The sequence below is a fragment of the Pinus tabuliformis genome, chromosome 6, assembly GCF_031772625.1.
Source record: "Pinus tabuliformis cultivar Carrire ecotype Pingquan chromosome 6, CPIR1, whole genome shotgun sequence".
Taxonomy (NCBI): domain Eukaryota; kingdom Viridiplantae; phylum Streptophyta; class Pinopsida; order Pinales; family Pinaceae; genus Pinus; species Pinus tabuliformis.
In genome coordinates this window covers 194,102,109-194,124,981 of record NC_142292.1, presented here as the reverse complement: position 1 = coordinate 194,124,981, position 22,873 = coordinate 194,102,109, and positions in this window count along the sequence as shown.

The following is a 22,873-nucleotide window of genomic DNA, read 5'->3' as shown; positions in this document are numbered from 1 at the left end:
GGGTGATCTTCATCAACTCTAAGTCGCCAATGATCCCTTGGTCGGGAATAAGTCCTGGTACTTGTGGAGTAACTCAGCGACCTTATCCACTGTGGCATCATCCCAATAGTCACCGAGCATTGCATACTTTGGTTTCGCCTCCGTCCCAATTTTTTCTTGCTTCGTTTTCAATAGCACAGTGATTTCAGGATCCTCAATCAATGGTCCTTGAACCTCGCGATAGCCTTCAGTTTCTGGAATGTTAATATTCCGTGGATCCTCATCATCCTCCTCAATATTTACATTGTAGCACTCCAGCACGTAGCTCAGCTAGGTCACCCATTCCGACTGAAACACTTCCATTGGCTCCTAGGGTATTTTGAAGATAGTTGCTTTGACTGCTTATAGTGCATCATCCACAGTATACCACCAACGATCTTCAAACATGAAGGTTAACAGGAATCCTTCGTGCAAGATATCCCATTTGCTCGTGCCATGGATGAGCTCCGTCTCAGTATATCAATTTATGGGTATGACAGAACAAATGCACCCATTCAGGTTGTGGCTCTTCCGCATAGACCTTGGTCCATTTTACGAGGTGTGCACGTGGATCATCCTGTCCATCATACTTGTCTGTTAGCCACATCTGTGGTTTCCCAAACCATAGGCGCGTCATCCTTCTGCACCCCCACCAGTCCTTAAAACTTCTTTGATGTGTACCCCACCGTCTTGCGGGCATAACGCACAGTGCCCATTTCAAAGCATCAAAATACTGTTGTTCTGGAACCTCTCTTTCAAATTTGTTCAGGAATTCATCCACCACTATCAACCCATCATACATAGGCAGATCCCTTACCTCTGTTGTCACGCGGCACAATGATATTACCATCATGTTGCAATTGAGCATGGTTACCTTGTGTAACTGGTTCTGCCATCATTCTATTTCCTCATCTGAATCCGATGTGCGAGAGCTTTCACGCTCCCATGAAATCCTGCCATCTGTTATAGGATTCACCCAATCCTGTTCCTGAGCAGTTATCTTGTAGATACAGTCTAGATTGTCGTCGCACATTGGCTCCATTTAGTGCAATCCTTTAGCAGGGTCTAAAGGTACCACTACGCATAGTGACTTTTTCTCAAAAATCATTTTGCACTTCTTCAGATTTATCACTCCATTCATATCAGTGGCCCAATCTATTCCTAGTAGTGCGGGATAGGGATTGTTATCATCAACAATCTCTATCACTTCAAAATCTTCAAGCGTGCTCGCACCTTCGATATCTACTATTATTCCCTATAATCTTCCCATCGATAGGATCTTTTGTTGGTTCGCCATTCGCAATTGAATAGGGGATCATTGCAACGTGGGCTTGCCCATGCGCTCCCATGTCTACTTTGGCAGTACATTCGCGTCCGATCCTAAATCTAGAATCACTTGATCCATTTCATATTCCCCGATTTGCGCAGTCAATCTCATCTCCCTTCATGTTCGCATTGTGTGCTTCCCGAGCTTCCGAACTACACGTGGTTCTCCTGTCCTAGTGCACCTAGTGATGAGTTCCTGCAGTCCCTTCACAGCCTTGCTATCGCACAACAACTTCATGCATGTCTCCAGAAAGGTAGTAAGCATTGATGGGTCCATCTCTAGTTCTAGTTTGTCTTTACTACCTGATGTGGAGGCCTTCATGAAGCTCTTCTTAACTTCCATGAATGTCTCCTTTGCGTGCTCCAAATCGAACTCTGGTTCCTTTCTAGGAGCCTTGTGAACCCAAGCACTTTCTTTGGGTTTCTTACCCTTGTCATCTCTTTTCATAATACCGCTTCGGAGCACAATGTTTACATTTGGGTCCTCTTCGCGTGGCTCAGACCTCATCATTTGCAGATTCTGAGTCGGGGGAGACTAGAGTATTCCTTTATCGCACAACCTCGCTATTAGTGTAGGGCAATCCTCCATCTCATGATCAAATTGGGTACAATATAAACATGATGCTCTCGTCAGATTTGTACAATCGCAGGCATAATGCCCTGGCCCTCCGCAATTATAACAAATCAGCTGTCTGCGACCCCTTCCTGGTCCCATTCCACTCAACCTCATCTGCACCCCTGAAATCCAGTGCGTGCCATCCCTACATTTTGATCGAGGGCTCACGTTTCGGTCTGAACTCTATAGGTAGGAGTCTGATCCATCATTAGTTCATAACTTCTATAGGTGCATTCATCATGGTCTACTGACCTGTAGAAATTATAGAACAACTGCTAGGACATCTACATATACTTTTGTAATAGGTGGCAGTTATCGATAGCGTGCTTCCCTCCTATCTAACAAATCATGCACCATAATGCAAGCACCACACTCGGTCCTGCTTGTGCCTTTGGTATCAATGGAATCAACCCTCCTCCCGCTAGGTAGTTCGCGAAGACTAGACAATGGTCCTTGTCATGCCCCTAGCCTTTTCATTTTATGCACCATACCTCCTCACATGCCTCTCGGTGAGTTGTCCTATCCTGTTTCAAACTCTGCATTTCCAGACACAAGTTTTTCAGTTGCGTGTGGATTTGTTGGACTCCCGGGCCAGGATCTTATATTGGGGTCTCGTGCAGTCTCATTGCAATCTCCAAAGCCTCGACCTAGGTGGATAAATTCTGTTGCGACATCGCCATCCTTAGATGCGGTATTAGTGATGCTACAAACCATGTGCGGTGTTATCCATCCGCCAAGGTCATGTTGGCTTTGTGAATCATGCCCTTCAGTCTCTGATCCAACTCCCACCTGGAAGCATCGCGATTTCCTTAAACCCGATAATCGACTATCTCTAATTTTTTCCTGCTAAATTCCCTATTCAGCATAGCCTGGATATCTGCGATCCCCACGTTTGGATGGTCATTAGAATGCTTAATGTACCATGTTAGTGCATGATCCTGCAACGCGCTAACTAGTGTTGTCTTCTTGATATTATCATTTGTGACTCCTTGTGCTTCCCATACAGATTTTACTACGAACCAAAATTGGTCCGGATCTTCGTTCCCTACTCCTTTGAACACTGGAAATTTTATCGCACTCGCCATATTGAACTGTGGTGGTGCCGGAGTTGGTGTGGGCAGAGATGGGGGTGAAGATGGTGAGACTGGTGGTGGTGTAGGTGGAGGTGGTACGTGAGGAATTCGATGCCTTATCAGACTGATCGCACTTCTTGGTGAAAATTTCGTGAGCTCTTCCTCACTTTCTTGCCGAGGTGAAATCAAGGGGCTATTCTCTATCTCTACGCTACCTTTGTTTCTATAGATCCTCCCACTTTGCGTAGCCCCAAACATCAATTTATTTGCATAACCTGATTTTCACACAATATCATTTTAATCCTAGTGTGCAAAGATTTAATGTACTTACCTCGTGGTCCTTTGAGGAAGCGTCGTTCTGCCTCATTGTAGCTGACTGAAGTATCTATTACGAACTCGATGATAAACCCTCCTATAATTCGATCGAGCCAATGGTCTACAGCGTGTGCGATCTTATCTTCCGATGCTTCTAGTCTACACACCAACTCTGGAGTCCACATAATCGGTTTGTCGAGCCTACACCTTCCCTGACTATCTGCTAGCTTAGCGATCCACTCTTACAACTCAGAGGGGAAGGATGCAAAAAAAAATCATGGATTTCCATATATAAGTAGCGCTCTAACCATTGTTCCTTCAACATTCATGGATTCCTATATTCCTGTGCCACAAACTCGTGAATTTTTCTGTCCAACCACCCTTCAATTTATTTCTTTGTCGGATTCCAATGACACAACATCAGACATCCCTTATGCAAATCCCGATCCCGGCAACAGAACCATTTGTTGGCTTGATGGGGCCTAACTCAGGTTCATAGGTGATTTAGCCAAACAAATCCTGGTACTAGTGGCCCTTTCGGCAACAGTCCGTAGAGTGCGGACTGAGGTCTCACCCGAAGTAGTATGGGAGGGTGCTAGGACCAGGTTTCCGCACCCTGTAGATGTCTGATGAGTGCAAGTGGTTCGCAGTTCGACCCTGCACGCACATCGCTACGTGCGCTTACCGGTACCTCGCAGCCTGAGATGTTGCCTTCGCACAGCCCTACTCGAGGGCTGAACGCTATTATTACTCAAGTCCTTACTAGTATTCCATAGTTAGTTGATTAACTTAGCTTATTTGCATGTGTAAAATATACTTAGCAATATAAATCATTCATACAAGTGTGCGCAGTAAATAAACAGTATATTTGCAATTGATATCAAACATGTAATAACTCAAGAACAGATACATAGAATTTGGATAAAACTTCTCTTTATTATTATCTTCTTCGGTTATAGACTCGACTCCACCCTACGCACTCAGTTGCAGGGGTTTGTGCACTTAGCTGCGGACAACTAGGCCTCTATGCACTCAGCTGCAGAGCCTTCTCCTACTCTACAACCCAAGATACACTTAGACACCTGCTTCGTGCTTCTACTTCTCTATCTCATACTTCGCTCTCTTCCTCTATATTTTACACTTAGAGCCTCACTCTATTTATACAATCTCATGGTCCATGGACCATGGGTAGGCCGACATTACATTACAAACTAGGGCGGACAACCCTATGACTCTAACATACTTCTACGCTCGCAATTCGCGGAGCTTTACAACATTATTCTGTAAAAACATGGGCTTTGAGCCCAAAAACATGCCTCAGGGGGATACCGTGCCCAACATATCATGAACATGCTTTATGTTTCTACTGTCATGTATGTTCCATTTGAATAATTTTCAGGTTTCAAGAACATCGGGAGAAGCTGAGGGTTTGCACCCTGCGGGATCTACCCAAACGAAGGACATCCGGGTAAGGGTACTCCTACGCGATTTAGTAGAATAAGTATTTTTTATGATTGTTTGAGCATTTCTTGTTGAGGTTTGCCCTCTACTCTGTTGGGGTTCTCAACCCAAAGCCCTAGGGTGGTTTCACTTGTAACACAAGCCACTGCACCTCCTTATCCTAAAAGGTTGGTCCACCCTAAACAACACACCCCAAAAGAGATTGAACTCTTGGGAGAATTGAAAAACTTGTGTGTTAAGATACCCCTTCTCTAGGCCATCAAGTATGTTCCCATTTACAATTATCAAGGAGGAATGTTTCAAAATGCATAGTATGAGAATAAGAGATACCCCCACAATCAATGTTGTTGGACAACTATCTGATCTGATGCTTGGGAGGGTGATCTCTCCAAAGTACTTGGATCTTAGTAGCCCGGTAGTGGATGTGCACATTGATGGCATTATGGTCCCTAATACCTTGATTGATCTTAGGGCTGTAATCAATGTAATGACCAGGGAAACCATGTTGAAGCTCAACCTCCAAGGGGATTTGAGGAAGACCACTACAGTGTTGTAGCTTGCAGACAGATCCACAGTAGCTCCTGAGGGAGTTATTGAGGATGTGATGGTCTCCATTGACTCTTGGGAGTACCCCACTAATTTCTTGGTCCTCCATCCCAAAACCAAGTTTAATGGCTATCCTCTCATCCTAGGAAGACCTTGGTTGGCCACTGTTGATGCCTACATTAGTTGCAAGGTTGGGAACATGACTATTAAGAATGGACATTTATCAAAACAACTTGTGTTGTATCCTCCTGCTCAGCCTTCTATTGAGCATGATTTACCCTTATGGTTAGAGGATGAGGAAGAGGAAGAATTTTATCAGACATCCCTCTACCCAATTTGCATTATAGACATTATTATAGGAGGGGTCAACTTAATGAAGATGACCTTATTGACCATATCTTATAGAATCAACCTCCCATTTCTATACCAATTGATGAATTGATGAAAGAATATGAAAAAAAAGTCCTTAGATTATTTTTTTCTATGTTAACTATAGCCTTGTTATAGACAATTTTGTGCCTTGCAGCATCAGGCATGAATTGTCAATAATCCAAGGGATCCAAAGTCCCTAAACATGATGTTCCTACCCCTAGAGGAACAAGGTCAGCAAACCAACAGCTCTCAGATCAGTTCTCCACCTGAAAACACTCAAAAACAAGCAATCCTGAAATCAAAGCAGGTGCTCCACTAGGCTTCTGCGCTGAAACTCAACTCCTCCATGGTGTACCTGCGTTGCAAAGCAAGTGGAACAAAGGCCACCTGCGCTGAGCGAGATGGGACAAGTGGCACACTGAGTCATTGCTCTGGAATCTTCCAAAAATGACACTTGGATCAGGGATTTCGCCTTGTGATGAGTCAGAGGCTCTGTTTCTCCAAGTGGAAGCAAGGTTCTCCAAGTGGACTCAAGAACTGAAGATCAACTGAAGAGAGAGAGGACACAAGGCAGCTACACATCAGTTGCAAGATGACTCATCCTTTCTCAATTCATCTATATATTGAGCTCTCTCCTATGAGCTCAAGAGGCTGGAATTTTGTGCAAAGTAATGATATGCTGTTGGTTTCACTATAGAACTATTGGGTGATTGCTTGAAGGAGGTGAAGAGGAGAAATTCTTTTTGCCAGGAGGTGTTGCTGGATTGGGGCCTTCAATGGTTGTAACACTCTCAGAACTTTACTTCTTCTATTAATAAAAGCTATTGAGGTTCTTCTATATACATTTGTTTCAATGATGTGTTGTGATAATTGTATATTTGATTTATGCTAATCCTTCAATCAGTTATGATTGCATGCTTCTTGTAGTTTCCTTCTTTGTTATTTTACAGGATCTCATTGTAGCTGGGCCAGTAAAAGAGCAAGGAGCTGGGAGCAAGCAAGCAAAGAGAAGAGTTTGGATCCGACATTAAGCGCAAGGCAACGGTTAGTGCATTTCTTCATTCTCCCTTGCTTTCATAAAGAAGTAAACCTTAAGTAGTTTTCTTTACAGTTGTTGCTGAGGTACTATCACCCTTAGAGTGGGATAGGGTCATCCGAACCGGATACTTTTCCCTACAACAAGCCTAGAACATGCCAAGATTGTGGAGATTGGCCCATCCAAAACTCTAAAGATCTACTCCTCTCTTTCTGATGAACAAGAAGAACAATTATGTAGGTTGTTGAGGCAACACCTGGATGCTTTTGCTTGAGATTATAAGGAAATGAAAGGTGTGCATCCCTCAGTCTGTACTCATCATATTTACATCAAAAAGGGATGTAAGTCTGTGCACCAACCCCAGAGAAGGATGAACCTAGCTCTTAAGGACATTGTGAAAGAAGAATTGCAAAATTTACTAGATGCAAGGTTCATATATCCCATTTCAGATAGTGAGTGGGTGTCACCTCTTGTTTTAGTCCCCAAGAAGTATGTGAAGTGGAGGATCTTTGTTGATTATCAAGAACTTAACAAGGCTACAAAGAAGGACCATTTTCCTTTTCCCTTCATTGACCATGTCCTAGATGACCTTGCAGGAAAGAAATGCTTATCCTTCCTAGATGGATTTAGTGGATATAATCAAATCTAGATCAGCCCTGAAGACCACGATAATACCACACTTACATGTCCTTTGGGTACCTTTTCCTACAGAGTCCTTTCATTCGATATGTGCAATGCCCTTGCTACTTTCCAAAGAGTAGTTCTAAGTGTCTTTGATGAACTTATTCATGACTCTATTGAGATATACATGGATGATTTCACTCCTTATAGATGTGACTTCCAGGAAGCTCTTTCTAATCTGCGCAGATTCTTAAAGAAATGCATTGAAATGAATCTTTCATTGAGTCCCGAGAAATGTGATTGTTTTATGAATGCAGGGACTACCCTTGGCCATTCTATATCCAAGGAAGAGATACAGGTTGACCCAAACAAAAGTTTCATCATCAAAAGGGTCTCCATCCCTAAAAAACAAAGAGATGTTAGGAGTTTCTTTGGATTAGATGGGTATTATAGAAGGTTCGTTAAAGACAATAACCAATTGGCTTCACCCTTGTCATTAGGGGAATTTTGAGGTCTAAAATGGGCCTCCTAAGAAAAATGTACAACCAAAATAAACTTTATAAGAACCAATAGGATTCAAGATGATGATGTCAACCATGGGGGATGATTCACCGTTTTTGGAGTAAAAAAGTAAAAAGATTAAAAAATAATAAAATAATAAAACTACTTTTTCAACTCGTATTTTCAGCTTCTCTCCCTAAGGTTTTACTCAAATTTCGAGCAGGCGTGCTCATTGGATGTAAAATTTAATTCCTCATCCAAGGAGTACTCATGTTGCGTACTTTCGATGGACCTTGATACAAAAAAAATGAGAAATACATGAAAAAACATGATTGCAATCACGTTTTTCATGTATTTCCCATTTTTTGTGTAGCAGGGTCCATCGAAAGTATGCAACATGGGTATACCTTGAATGAGGAATCAAATTTTGCATCCAACGAGTGTTTCTGCTTGAAATTTAAGAAACCCATAGGGAGATAAGTTGAAAATACGAGTTGAAAAAATAGTTTTTTCTTTTTTCCTTCTAAAATTTGATGGTGTAATCTAATCTTATTTTCTTATTTCCACTATTATTTTATAATTTCCTTATAAGGCCCATTTCCAGTTGGATTCTTGGCTAAAGATTCATATTTTTGTTGGACAAACAACTTTCAAGAAGCTTTCGAAGTACTGAAATAAAAGTTGAACATTTCACCTATCCTTAGGGGTCCCAACTGGGCATTATCATTCCATATACATACAGATGCCTAAGACAAAGTTGTAGGGATTGCCTTAGGACAAGTGGAAGACAAATTGCCTTATGTTATCTATTTCATCTATAAGAACCATTTCAAATATGAGTTAAATTATATTGTCACTGAATAGGAACTCTTGGCAACAGCACATTCTTTGAACAAGTTTACGAATTATATCATTGGTTATCCAATTTTTGTTCACACTAATCATGCAGCCATTAATTATTTAACGAATAAACCTGATGTCAATGCTAGGATAATTAGATGGTTGTTATTATTGCAACAATTTGATTTGACTATTATTGATAGACCAAGGAAAGAGAATGTGGTTGTAGATTTCTTGTCAAGACTAACCCTACCTACAGAAAATGAAGAAATGGTGGATGATCAACTTCCAGATGAACATCTACTTTCCACCTCGATGTCTTCTCCTTGGTTTTCAGATATAGCCAACTACTTGGTTGTTGGTAGGTTCCCTCCTAATTTATCCTCCAAGGAGAAGAGCAATATTGTTAGGAAAATTATCCCATTTACTTGGATTGGGGAGAATCTTTACAAATTGGGACCAGATCAGATCCTGAGGAGATGCGTGATAGAAGAGCAGGTCTTTGACATCCTCTTAGCATGCCATGATGGACCTTGTGGGGGTCACTTTGTTTCTAAGAGGACAGCCTTCAAAGTTCTACAATCAGGTTATTATTGGCCCACTTTACATCAGGATGTAAGGAGGCACACCACTAGGTGTGATCAGTGCTAAAGGATGGGTAAACCCACACCCAAGGAAGAAATTCCCTTACAACCTAAAGTGACTCTAGAGTCATTTGAGAAGTGGGGCATGGATTTCATTGGACCTATTGATCCCCCGTTAGGACAGAAGAAATATATCATTTTGTGCATTGATTACTTGACTAAATCGGTTGAAACAAAGGCAGTAAAGGAAGTAACTGAGAAAAGAGTAGTTGAATTTCTAAGGGATAACATCTTCTATAATTCTGGTTTTCCAAGGGAGTTAGTCACCGATCAAGGAACACAATTTACATTAAATATGATTGAAGATATCATGAAGCAACACCACATTAAGCACAGGACATCCACTGCCTATCACCCTAAAGCAAATAAATAAAATGAACAGGTGGAGGTCACAAACATATCATTGGAGAACATTCTAACCAAGGTTGTTAGCAGCAGCAAAAAAGATTGGCTAGATAGACTTGTGGAAGCCATTAAGGCCTACAAAACCACTTGGAATACCACCACTAGATTCACTCCATTTGAACTAGTCTATGGGAATAAGGCCCTGTTATCTATTGAATTTGAATACAACACCTTGAACACAACACCTTAATTTGAATAAAAAAAATCTAACAAATGTCACAAGTAATTATCATGTAAGGAGAATCAACTTTAATCTACAAACACCTTGATTTTCCAACAAGTAAGAGGCTCGAGTCTGAGGCTAGTATAAATACTAATATATAATAAATTTAAAAATTTACAAAAAAAGCATTAAGAAAATTTACAAAATGTTTTTCAAATTTCAAAATAAAAAACTAACTAAAAAATTTTGGGGGCATGGGGGTTGAGGGATCCATGCCCCTCCCCGCTACAGTGACAAAGGGTCACGAAAAGGGCGGTTGGAGCGGTGTTTCCACTCTAGCTTCCTTATTTGCGACCCTTTGGCGCTAGGGGCGAGGTGGCCTATTGTTGTGTGTGCAAGTTATCGATTCTGGGAATCAATAGGCCACCTGGCCCTTGTGCTAAAGGGTCGTGGGCAAGGTAGCTGAATTTTATTCAGTTTTTTTCTTTTTAATTTTCTTAATGTTTTTTCTTCTAAATGTTTTTAATGTCTTTTTTAATATTTACTTTTTAACTCTCTTTTTTTAAATTGTAATATTTTTTATTTGTTATGTAATTTAATATTTATTATGTAGCCACCACATCTCTTATTACAGATAAGCTACCATCTCCCAAGTTAGTTCATTTCCATTCTGTATGTAAGCATATTTTAATTCTTTGATATTAATGAAATGAAGTTTTACTTCTAGTGCATCTCTTTGTTTATTTTTATATTTTTATTATGTTTTGTTCCTATATAATTTTGGATCAGTGGTATTAGAGCGGTCTTCTCTTTCTTTGTTTTTCTTTGCATGTCCCCAATAAGGTCAAGGTATAAGGAATTAGGGCTTAAACTGGTTGAACCTTTGAAACACTAACCTCGCAAACCCAAACGGCCTCCCATGGCGGAAGAAAAGAAAGATGAGGGAAAAGTAGATCCTTTCAAAATATTTCTCAAAGAATCCCTCGAGTGACAAAGGAACGTGATGATGGACAACTTTTCCCATATCCTTTAGCGGATGCCCACAGGCGACGCATCTTCATCCCACAGCCACTCTAGGGGCACCACTCCCTTTAAGGTACAAGTCAACTTTGACATTCCCACATTATAAGGCCAGATAGATGCAGATTCCATAGATAAATGGTTAAATTTGTTTGAAGGATATTTTTTAGTTCATGATTTTTTCGTTAGGGAAAAGATTACTTTTTCACTCCTAAAAGTCGCCCCCCACGACAAGGACTAGTGGGAAACCTATTGTGACTGGAAGGACGAGAGGGAACGCTCAATGTTCTTGGTCGCACCCACTTGGAATTATTTCTGAGATGTCATCAAGGAACAGTGCTACATTACATACAATGGACTATGTTGCGATAGCAAAGGGATCAAGATGTGCATGAGATGGAGAATCTTCTCCATACTATGTAGAAAAAGCTAGGTATCAAAGATTCTAAGAAACATCTAGTGCTCAAGTATTGTGGTTGTTTACACAAATACATTCAAGAGGAGATGAAGTTCCTGGACATCGTCTCGCTTGGTACAGCATACCAATACTCTTCCAAGATTGAGAAAAAATTCAAGCAGAAGAAGCGATACTTTGGATCTGCGAACCAAAAGAAAGGCCCCCAAGCCACAGAGCAAAGGGCAGAGCCCATCTGGGACACTCCAGGGAAAATTTTAGAAGCCACAAGCCAAGGGTGATGGGAAGGAAAAGAAGGACAATGACAAGTGGTGTGAGTTCCATAAAAATCCCATTCACAATACGAATGAATGTCGTGAAAATTTGGTGCTCGTGCCCGAGCTGAAGGACTCAGAGACAGATGCATGCTCTAATTCTAAGCCGAAACCTGACAAGGGAACTAAAAATGGTAAGAAAATCATCGATGAAAAACCCACTATAACGATAGTCACCACCATGCTCCAAAAGGCAGAATCTAAAGATCCAGAGGAGGGGGAGTGCCTCTTCGCTGGCAGATGTGGGTAAAAGGTTCACCGGTGCAGTTCATCGTTGACATTGGGAGCTAGAAGAACCTGATCTTGGTTGAGGTCATTAAGATATTGACGTTGCCAAGAACGTTGCACTCACAGCCATACACCATCAGGTGCCCAACCAAGGGCGAGATCTTCGTGTCAACCAATAGTGTCGCCTACCTTATAGCATCAAGTCCTTTGTAGATGAGGTATTGTGCAATGTTTCCCCTCTGGAAGTCTGTGATGTTTTCTTAGGTCAGCCATACCTATGGAAGCATCATGTTGTATATGAATCTATACCTTGTTCTATTATTATTACTTTCGGCCAAAAATTGTACAAGATATCGGAGGTAGCGCCATCTACCACCCTTTCTTTGATCTTTGTGTAGAAATTTTGAATAATTAAACACTTATTCACAAAGATTATCCCGATTATACACTATTGCCGAATACATGCACAATACATAACCTCCTCTACGTTGATCATCAATTTAGCAGCATTAAAAACCATGAAACATCAATCGCAAACACATTAACACAATATGTAACCCGGGGAAAGCATACAGCTGAAAACCCCACACTATCTATATATTATAATGATAGAGAACATGTAACAATACATAGTACAATACTCCTCACAAGTGCTCAGTATTATCTCCACTTGTTACACATAAAACTAGCTCAGATCTCATCAATCACAGCTCAAATTTCCTCCACTGCTTTGCCTACCTCCACTGCGCAATCCTGCATGAGAATCAATCACTCTGTGAAATCGAATTCCTTTGGTTATACTACGCAGGCCTCATGGGAAATCTCCATCCATGCATGTGCAAATCTCATGCACAACTATAGTCACATCTATAGTCACAACTGATAGCAATCTCAACCTCTAACACCTGTCTCCACTGAACTGTACATGCACTGAGTTAACTGATGTATTCTTTAGTTGCTTTATGAGTTAATAATTAGTGAATTAATTAATATTTAATTCACACAACTCATCACTAGTGTATTCTTTAGTTACACTAAAATACAACTAGTTCAACCAAATCAAACTGAACACAACTCCATCAACTCCACAATCAACTCCACCAAACTCAACCACATGAGTTCTAACTGAAGTCCTGCATGTAATAACTCAACTGACCCACAAGAAAAGCGTATTTCCTTCTGACAGCTGCATCTGCCACATCTGTAGCTCAAACTGAAGTGCTCCAAGAGGATAAGATAATGTTTATAGTCCAAATATTATTATGAGGCAATAATATTCGACTGTTCTATTTTTAGCCTGGCAGTCTAAAAATAGAATCCGCCCATATGTCTAAAAATAGAAGTCCATCTATTTTTACCAACATGACCAATCATCCACAAATATCATCCTGCAACTCATAGACCATGATCCATATGTCTAAAAATAGACATAGTCTAAAAATAGACTTTGCGCCAAAAATAGCCTGCGGGCCCACTTAGTGAAGGCGACTCCTTTCCACTAAGCTCCATCATCTTGTTGCATTTTCAACACTCCCTCTCAACAAGATATGGATTATCAGCAACCCCTATCCTGCAACTCTAGAATGTTCTACACGCAACACGTTTGCCCGATCCACTTGCTCCAACAACACTTGGAACAAAAACACTCCCAACTGACCACTCTGTTGGGCTAGGAACATACTCTGATGTTGAAGCTCTACCTGCTATTGAAAAGTGCTCCCTCTCTGACATCTACGCTACTGCAACATCTCCATGCATCTCGCACCATTGCACACCTCTCTGTGCCACCTAGCACTATGCAAAACACTTGTGCCTCTCGCATTGCTGCAGCCTACTAGCTATGTGCTGTCCTGGGATTCCCTACATTGTCACTCTCTCTGCCGCTCCATCCGCATCTATCTCTACCCAATCATTCAGTTCCTGCTACTCTACATCGGGGCTCCCATAGCAAGGTCTCATCCAAGAGGTTGGGTACCTCAAGGATCCTGCCCCTCCTCCTTGGGACGATCAATCCACATCACCCCACCTCCTACCTGGAGGTATGGCTGCATGTGATACCTTAGCCCACCTAGCTCGAATTTTCCCCCTAATGGAGGTCTCTGCATGAGTAGATGTCTCTACTCGATCTCCTCTCAGCTTCCCTTGTTGTGGCTACTCCACAACCTCCTGAAGTTGATGCACCAATCGTGGCTCCTCCACAATCGTCTAAGACTTCTTCTAGCTCTGCATGTTCAGAGGTAATATACGCTCCCTCTCAACCACCAAGTCTCCATCAGTTGCCTCGCTACTCAAGGCTTTGCATGCATCTTGAACCTCAAGAGCATATAGGTTCTTGACCCGTGAACCAATCTGCTTCACCTGTCTAGTGATGATGTGTCTAAGGAAAACCTTTCCCTTACTGAAGACTACATCACAGCCTCTGTCTTCCAGCATCGTGATCAACACCAAGTTTCTCTTCAGTCCTGGTACATACTTAACATCGGTCAAGGTAAGGCGAGCTCCATGCTCCCTCTGAAAAATAACCGTGCCTACACCTGAGACACTATACTTCTCATCATTACCCATCGCTATGAGTATCTGGAGATCTTTCTCCTCCAAAGTACTGAACAAACTCTTGTCACCGGTCATGTGGAAAGAAGCTCCACTGTTAAGAAACCAACCACTTCCCACCATGGATGAAACCATGCATGCGAAGAGTGTGAAATCCAACTCAATTTGTGAAGCAAGTGCCTCACCTTCAGATCCTTCCCCGGATCCCTTCTTGGACTTCTTCTTTGGGAAATTAGTAGCATAATGGCCCAACTCATGACAACGAAATAATTTCACCTTCGACTTGTCAACCTTCTTCCCATCATTGGAAGAACTGGATTCGAAAAGAGAACCCTTCTCCTTCCCCTTCTTCACCTTACTCGCTAAGGCACAATTCTCCTCATCATGCATGCATGAAGAACTGTCTTTGGTGCTCCGTCTGATCTCCTCTTGCACAAGATCCGACCAAAGTCTCTCCCATCCTGGCAATTTCTCCCGACCATTGATAGAGTCCTGATAGGAATTCCAACTCTTCAGAAGACCAAGGAGAGCCAAGCTCACCAAGTCCTCATCATCGACAGTCACCCCCACACTTCCCAGCTCATCCCGGCACTGGGTGAACTTCGTGAGATACCTGGGCATACTGTCTCCATTCTCACACTTAATGTTTCTGAGTTTATCCTTGAGCGCCAACTTCCTCTGGTCACTCTTGCTTTGGAATAGATCTGTCAACGCTTTCCACATCAAGTATGGAGAAGCCTTTCCATGCAGGCTGGACACAATGTGATCCTTCACGCCCTCCAACAGAATCCTTCGACACTTTGCTGTCTTCTTTTGCCAAACCACATCTGCAGCAGCATCAGTAGGTTTTGGGACCTTAGCCTCTATGAACTCCTTCAGCCCATTGTCATTTAACACCGCCTCCATCCTGTCTTTCCATGCAATATAGCTCAAGCTGCCTTCAAGAGTATACTCCAATCGCAATCCGTTGAAAGACATTTCAACTTTGACACCAAGAAAACATTGTTGCAAATTCGAATTCCACCAGCTCAAAACTCAACCGCTTCTTATCTAAAATTCGTGAGAACAAAGTATTTCTCGTACAGAGATTGACTGTATGGGCTTTTACCGGATATCTCACCTTCCAAAGGAAGGATGAATCCAGAGGCTACCTGGCCTGATTACAGACTCTGCCTGAAGAAATAAAATGTAAACACTTTATGAATAATAAATCTGATGATCAACAACTATGATACCATGTAGAAATTTTGAATAATTAAACACTTATTCACAGAGATTATCTCGATTATACACTATTGCGGAATACATGCACAATACATAACCTCCTCTACGTTGGTCATCAATTTAGCAGCATTAAAAACCATGAAACATCAATTGCATGCACACATTAACATAGTATGTAACCCGGGGAAAGCATACAGCTGAAAACCCCACACTATCTATATATTATAATGATAGAGAACATGTAACAATACATAGTACAATACTCCTCACAAGTACTCAGTACTATCTCCACCTGTTACACACAAAACTAGCTCAGATCTGATCAATCACAGCTCAAATCTCCTCCACTACTTTGCCTGCCTCCACTGCGCAATCCTGCATGAGAATCAATCACTCTGTGAAATCGAATTCCTTTGGTTATACTATGCAAGCCTCATGGGAAATCTCCATCCATGCATGTGCAAATCTCATGCACAACTATAGTCACATCTATAGTCACAACTGATAGCAATCTCAACCTCTAACACCTGTCTCCACTGAACTGTACATGCACTGAGTTAACTGATGTAGTATTTAGTTGCTTTATGAGTTAATAATTAGTGAATTAATTATTATTTAATTCACACAACTCATCACTAGTGTATTATTTAGTTACACTAAAATACAACTAGTTCAACCAAGTCAAACTGAACACAACTCCATCAACTCCACAATCAACTCCACCAAACTAAACCACATGAGTTCTAACTGAAGTCCTGCATGTAATAGCTCAACTAACCCACAAGAAAATAATATTTCCTTCTGACAGCTGCATCTACCACATCTGTAGCTCAAACTGAAGTGCTCCAAGAGGATAAGATCATGTTTATAGTCCAAATATTATTATGAGGCAATAATATTCGACTATTCTATTTTTAGCCTGGCAGTCTAAAAATAGAATCCGCCCATATGTCTAAAAATAGAAGTCCATCTATTGTTACCAACATGACCAATCATCCACAAATAGCATCCTGCAACTCATAGACCATGATCCATATGTCTAAAAATAGACATAGTCTAAAAATAGACTTTGCGCCAAAAATAGCCTGCGGGCCCACTTAGTGAAGGCGACTCCTTTCCACTAAGCTCCATCATCTTGTTGCATTTTCAACACTCCCTCTCAACAAGATATGGATTATCAGAAACCCCTATCCTGCAACTCTGGAATGTTCTGCACGCAACACGTTTGCCCGGTCCACTTGCTCCAACAACACTTGGAACAAAAACACTCCCAACTGACCACTCTGTTGGGCTAGGAACATACTCTGATGTTGAAGCTCTACCTTCTATTGAAAAGTGCTCCCTCTCTGACATCTACACTACTGCAACATCTCCATGCATCTCGCACCATTGCACACCTCTTTGTGCCACCTAGCACTGTGCAAAACACTTGTGCCTCTCGCATTGTTGCAGCCTGCTAGCTATGCGCTGTCCTGGGATTCCCTACACTGTCGCTCTCTCTACCGCTCCATCCGCATCTATCTCTACCCAATCAGTCAGTTCCTGCTACTCCACATCGGGGCTCCCGTAGCAAGGTCTCATCCAAGAGGTTGGGTACCTCAAGGATCCTGCCCCTCCTCCTTGGGACGATCAATCCACATCACCCCACCTCCTACCTGGTGGTATGGCTGCATGTGATACCTTAGCCCACCTAGCTCGAAGTTTCCCCCTAATGGAGGTCTCTGCATGAGTAGATGTCTCTACTCGATCTCCTCTCAGCTTCCCTTGTTGTGGCTGCTCCACAACCTCCTGAAGCTGATGCATCAATCGTGGCTCCTCCATAATTGTCTGAGACTTCTTCTGGCTCTGCATGTCAAGAGGTAATATACGCTCCCTCTCAACCACCAAGTCTCCATCAGTTGCCTCGCTACTCAAGGCTTTGCATGCATCTTGAACCAATCTGCTTCACCTGTCTAGTGATGATGTGTCTAAGGAAAAACTTTCCCTTATTGAAGACTACATCACAGCCTCTGTCTTCCAGCATCGCGATCGACACCAAGTTTCTCTTCAGTCCTGGTACATACTTGACATCGGTCAAGGTAAGGCGAGCTCCATGCTCCCTCTGAAAAATAACCGTGCCTACACCTGAGACACTATACTTCTCATCATTACCCATCGCTATGAGTATCTGGAGATCTTTCTCCTCCAAAGTACTGAACAAACTCTTGTCACCGGTCATGTGGAAAGAAGCTCCACTGTCAAGAAACCAACCACTTCCCACCATGGATGAAACCATGCATGCGAAGAGTGTGAAATCCAACTCAATTTGTGAAGCAAGTGCCTCACCTTCAGATCCTTCCCCGGATCCCTTCTTGGACTTCTTCTTTGGGAAATTAGTAGCATAATGGCCCAACTCATGACAACGAAATAATTTCACCTTCGACTTGCCAACCTTCTTCCCATCATTGGAAGAACTGGATTCGAAAAGAGAACCCTTCTCCTTCCCCTTCTTCACCTTACTCGCTAAGGCATAGTTCTCCTCATCATGCATGCATGAAGAACTGTCTCTGGTGCTTCGTATGATCTCCTATTACACAAGATCCGACCAAAGTCTCTCCCATTCTGGAAATTTCTCCCAACCATTGACAGAGTCCTGATAGGAATTCCAACTCTTCAGAAGACCAAGGAGAGCCAAGCTCACCAAGTCCTCATCATCAACAGTCACCCCCACACTTCCCAGCTCATCCCGGCACTGGGTGAACTTCGTGAGATACCTGGGCATACTGTCTCCATTCTCACACTTAATGTTTATGAGTTTATCCTTGAGCGCCAACTTCCTCTGGTCGCTCTTGCTTTGGAATAGATCTGTCAATGCTTTCCACATCAAGTATGGAGAAGCCTTTCCATGCAGGCTGGACACAATGTGATCCTTCACGCCCTCCAACAGAATCCTTCGACACTTTGCTGTCTTCTTTTGCCAAACCACAACTTCAGCAGCATCAGTAGGTTTTGGGACCTCAGCCTCTATGAACTCCTTCAGTCCATTGTCATCTAACACCGCCTCCATCCTGTCTTTCCATGCAATATAGCTCGAGCTGCCTTCAAGAGTATACTCCAATCGCAATCCGTTGAAAGACCTTTCAACTTTGACACCAAGAAAACACTGTTGCAAATTCGAATTCCACCAGCTCAAAACTCAACCGCTTCTGATCTAAAATTCTTGAGAACAAAGTATTTCTCGTACAGAGATTGACTGTATGGTCTTTTACCGGATATCTCACCTTCCAAAGGAAGGATGAATCCAGAGGCTACCTGGCCCGATTACAAACTTTGCCTGAAGAAATAAAATGTAAACACTTTATGAATAATAAATCTGATGATCAACAGCTATGATACCATGTAGAAATTTTGAATAATTAAACACTTATTCACAGAGATTATCTCGATTATACACTATTGCGGAATACATGCACAATACATAACCTCCTCTACGTTGATCATCAATTTAGCAGCATTAAAAACCATGAAACATCAATCGCATGCACACATTAACACAGTATGTAACCCGGGGAAAGCATACAGCTGAAAGCCCCACACTATCTATATATTATAATGATAGAGAACATGTAACAATACATAGTACAATACTCCTCACAAGTACTCAGTACTATCTCCACCTGTTACACACAAAACTAGCTCAGATCTGATCAATCACAGCTCAAATCTCCTCCACTACTTTGCCTGCCTCCACTGCGCAATCCTGCATGAGAATCAATCACTCTGTGAAATCGAATTCCTTTGGTTATACTACGCAAGCCTCATGGGAAATCTCGATCCATGCATGTGAAAATCTCATGCACAACTATAGTCACATCTATAGTCACAACTGATAGCAATCTCAACCTCTAACACCTGTCTCCACTGAACTGTACATGCACTGAGTTAACTGATGTATTCTTTAGTTTGCTTTATGAGTTAATAATTAGTGAATTAATTAATATTTAATTCACACAACTCATCACTAGTGTATTCTTTAGTTAGACTAAAATACAACTAGTTCAACCAAGTCAAACTGAACACAACTCCATCAACTCCACAATCAACTCCACCAAACTAAACCACATGAGTTCTAACTGAAGTCCTGCATGTAATAGCTCAACTAACCCACAAGAAAAGCGTATTTCCTTCTGACAGCTGCATCTGCCACATCTGTAGCTCAAACTGAAGTGCTCCAAGAGGATAAGATAATGTTTATAGTCCAAATATTATTATGAGACAATAATATTCGACTGTTCTATTTTTAGCCTGGCAATCTAATAATAGAATCCGCCCATATGTCTAAAAATAGAAGTCCATCTATTTTTACCAACATGACCAATCATCCACAAATAGCATCCTGCAACTCATAGACCATGATCCATATGTCTAAAAATAGACATAGTCTAAAAATAGACTTTGCGCCAAAAATAGCCTACGGGCCCACTTAGTGAAAGCGACTCCTTTCCACTAAGCTCCATCATCTTGTTGCATTTTCAACACTTCGCTAAAAAATGAAGTAATATCATGTCCCAGACTATGTCCCCATCCACAGCCTCTAGACAAGGCTCCTCCGCATAATAGCAGCAGATGAACAAGGTCATGGAATAGTATAGGGACATCTTCACCTCAGCCACAGGAGTACCCTTATATTGTCAGGTCAAGCACTCCATTGATCTGACCTTGGGCGCACTGCTACCTAATGGACTGATCTACCAATGCTCTGTTATGGATAGTAATGAAATCAGGAGGAAAATTCAGGAGTTGTTGTAGAAAGGGCACATCAAGAAAATTTCCTCACCCTATGGGAGCCTGATCATGTTGGTAAAGAAGAAGGATGGAACCTGGAGGCTCTGTATTGACTATCAGGTGAGGAATAAGATCACTATCCAGAATAGGTATCCAATCCCACAAATTTATGACCTTTTGGACCAGCTCAAGGGGGCCAAATATTTCAAAAATATTGATTTGAAGTCTAGTTATCACTAGGTACCATTCAAACCCATTGATGTGTGGAAGACTGCGTTCAAATCCAAGGAGGGCCTTTTCGAATAGTTGGTCATGCTCTTTGGGTTGATGAATGCCCCCAATGATGAGGATGATGTACAACATATTGCGGCCCTTCACCAACTCATTTGTGGTAGTGTATTTGATCTAAAATGATCGTTCATTAAAACTGATGCAGAATTGATTAGCCATTATTGAATTGAATGTTAGCTGAAAAGTGTGGAAATCGAGGAAAACTGCTTGAGAAGATGACTTTACGACAGCTGATTAAATACAAGATAGATGCATAACCTAAATGAAAATAGTAAAAACATAGCTATACTAGAGAACAAGTTTGATTATGGAGTTCATCCCTATGGACTACATCTCTGAGTCCGCTTTCAAGATGGGAGACCACTTTATTAGGATTGAAACAAGAGAAGTTGATTACATAGAGAAAAGACCAGATTGAATGTGCATGCAAACACTTTTTATCACTGTCAATAGATAGCCCTCTGAACCAGCTTCCCAACACCCATCACGGTTCCCAATTCCGACTCTGGATGCTCCTGTTACACTAAAAACAAAACTGCTTGTAACCTCCAGAATTTGCAAACAAAAAACCAAAACCACTCTCCCTGATCAATGAAGAAAAACTGCCTCTTATAGGCCTACAGGTACATCAAAACCTCCTTGGATGAATTCAAGATGGATTTGGTTGCTTCTGGATGAGTTTGGGAACTCGGTCTGGTTGTTTAATGACACATAGGCTAGGTTCTAGGTCTTCGCATTAGTTGTTTTCATGAAACTGTTAACAAAACCCATAATTAACCATATAATAAAACACAGAACCGTTGGCAGCTTACCAACTGGGTGGAGGAGGTTGACCACCCGCATGTGAATGGGGCGGTCTAACCATGGTCTGCCATCTGGTGGCTGTCCCGACAGTTATGGTCGACGGTTCCGGTAGCCAACGCTCACATGTGATAACTCCGATGGTTTATTCTCCGCAGGTTCCGGTTTGCAGTTAACGTAACCTCCAACAACTTGTTCAAATGTTACGGTCTGACACGATAAACGTTGTGGTTAGTCCAACCTGGTGGTTAACTCCTAACTACCCAGTCGTTGGAACCCGCGTTCACATGTGACGCTGTTGCGGTTAGAGGTAGCGGTTAACTCCAAGCCCGATAGTTATAGCTTTGACGGTGTACAGTTAGCTGATCACATGTCACTGTTGCAGTTAGGACCTTTGACGCAGTTACAGTTGGTAGTTTAGGACTGTATTGCATTTGTAATGTTTTTTATTTGTTTTACAATGTTTTTGTTATGGCCGAGGGGGTTTTAGAACTAGGGTTTTGGTAATAAGTTTATCATTAGGACTTTTACACATAGTTCTAATGCACTTAGGCTTAGGCATTAGTTTTAGTATTAGATTTTTCATCATAGGTTTGAAGCATGGTTAATTACAATGACTTAGGTTCCTTTAAGGGTGGTCACATTTAATAAACCATATCAACAAATTGTCACATTGTGACATTTCCACCATGAAGATCTAACGACGAAACCAACCCCGGAAGAACTGAAGAACACTGGCAAAACTGACGAGGCCGAAGATGACCAGACTTCTCTAGATACTTTGGACTAACAGATCCTCCTGGATTAATCCTCTCCACTTGAAAGCTTTTGGACCACAAAAGTTTGATTTTAAGCAAATACCAGGTGAGAGTATAGTTCCCTCACTTTTCCGATCTCCATCCACCTTGCCTTGCTCAGATTCATGCCCTTGAGTCCTACTCGAAGATATTCAACATCTCCACACCTCGAAGATCGAATCTTCCTGTCCAAGATGATATCTTCCTGCAACTCATTCATGTACTCAGGTGCCAAATCATCAATAGTCGGAATCTGTGTATCTTCCTCGAGATCCATGATCATCAGAGGTTCATACAATTTTAGATTTTCCACATTTACAACTGAGTAAATTTGCATGTAAGGAGGTAAATTTAATCGAAAAGAATTATTTCCAATCTTTTCCATAATCTTGAAAGGGCCATACCTGATGGGTTTCAGTTTCTTACCTTCTCCTTTCAACCTGTCTTTACTGATATACAACCATACCTAATCACTAACCTGGAAATGATGATCGACTCGATGCTTGTCATGGTGCATTTTGTATTTGGCCTA